Source organism: Aplysia californica, unplaced genomic scaffold (assembly GCF_000002075.1).
Source record: "Aplysia californica isolate F4 #8 unplaced genomic scaffold, AplCal3.0 scaffold00661, whole genome shotgun sequence".
NCBI lineage: Eukaryota > Metazoa > Mollusca > Gastropoda > Aplysiida > Aplysiidae > Aplysia > Aplysia californica.
Window position 1 is genome coordinate 331,441 of NW_004797931.1, and position 1,703 is coordinate 333,143.

Genomic DNA, 1,703 nt, shown 5'->3' on the forward strand with positions numbered 1-1,703 from the left:
CCCCCCCCTCTCCAATTCAGTTATGCTGAATAAAGGTACACCACTGTGCAAACTTTCTTCCCAGGTGTCTGAGACATATAAACACACGTGCTGGAGTAATTCTCCTCTTGTAGACGAAAGAACAGTGAGTCAGAGGGCATCTAATGAGAGACAGACAAGAATAGGTTAACGACACAGACTGCAGAACGAAAGGTTGCCATGCCAGATGATGCCAGGCAGGGGCCGACTGCCACCTGCCGAGTAGGTGACTCGTCGTGTTTCTTTCTAGCTGCGATTATGATGACATCATCTGAGACGTCCTCGAACCTAGTACGTTTAATTAAGTAAAACGGGGTTGAGAAAAGTTCATGAGAAACATAAAAAAATGACGCCGTCACGATAACGCCTCATTTCGAACGACTTTTGACTTTGATGACGCATAGCGCCCAACCACACACAAGCCGGTGAAAAACAAGTGTGTGTTTTGTTTTAGTAACAGTTTACGACACTTGCAATTAATTAGGTCATAATAACAAGTGGCGAATATCAGAGACGTTACAAAAGAGCAACAAACAAAAATGAAGAAAAGATGGTATGATCGTGCCTACTTTTTATAAGTCGTCCATCTCAATTAAAGCAAATCACACGCAGAATGGGTCGTTATATTTTAAGGCCGACATTCAGCTCACCGACAGGACACGAATTGCCTTAGGAAATTTCCAACTGAGAGTAGCCGAAAGACTTCCAATGGTCGAAAAAACTCTCGAACTTCGTCGCGCCACTGTTCACATTTGCCATGAAATGCACCAAAGAAGCATACATTGAAATGAATTAACACTGTTTAAAGTAGAAGTACGTCAATCGAATTGTGCACCATATATATTAACAAGGAACATTTAGTTTTAGTTGTTTTGGTTTTGTTGTTATGTTTTAGTAAGAGTTTTAGAGCACTTGCAACACAATAAGGTTATATAAATGCCGTCGATTACATGTGTAAGAGAGTAACAAACACAAAAAAAGAAGGAGGGGAGATACAGATGATGCTTGATAGGAAAGAAGAAGCAAACCACCTACCCCCCCCCCCCCAAACCCTACGTGTAGAAAAACATCCAAAAAAAGATAACGACAAAAAAATAACAAAACGCAAACTATATCTGTGTCCATAAGCACAGGTGGGATGATGTTCACTTAAGTCCACGTCCTTTCTTCTTTCTTTCCTTTTCCCTACTCTTACAACTGTGTCGCCAAAGTACTTTTCTCTTAGTTGGCGAGTCAAGCACTCGTGAAAGACCATCCCTCGTTGTTAGATTTAAACAAAATACTAACCCATTAATTCTTATTCCTCTCAAACTAATACAAGAAAAACTCCAATGATCTGAAAAGGCCATGTCATAATTTTTGCACCGACAACAGCCGCTCGGAAGGTCTCGTTGAGTCCACGACGGTCCTTCTCACGGCCACTCCTAGTGACAAGCAACAGCCAGCTTCTTCAGTGAAAGCAGGACAAAACAAAGCAACTCTTTGACTCAACACGTTATTAGTTAAGCGTGAGAACGTTTGTGTCAACTTTCACCATTTGTGAAGTGTCCATTCGACAGCATTGGTAGAGTAAGACGTGTGTTTATGAGCGCGCATTTGAGTGTTGGTGTTTGTATGTGAGTGTGAGTGAGTGAGTGTGTGTGTGTGTGTGTGTGTGTGTGTGTGTGTGTGTGTGTGTGTGTGTG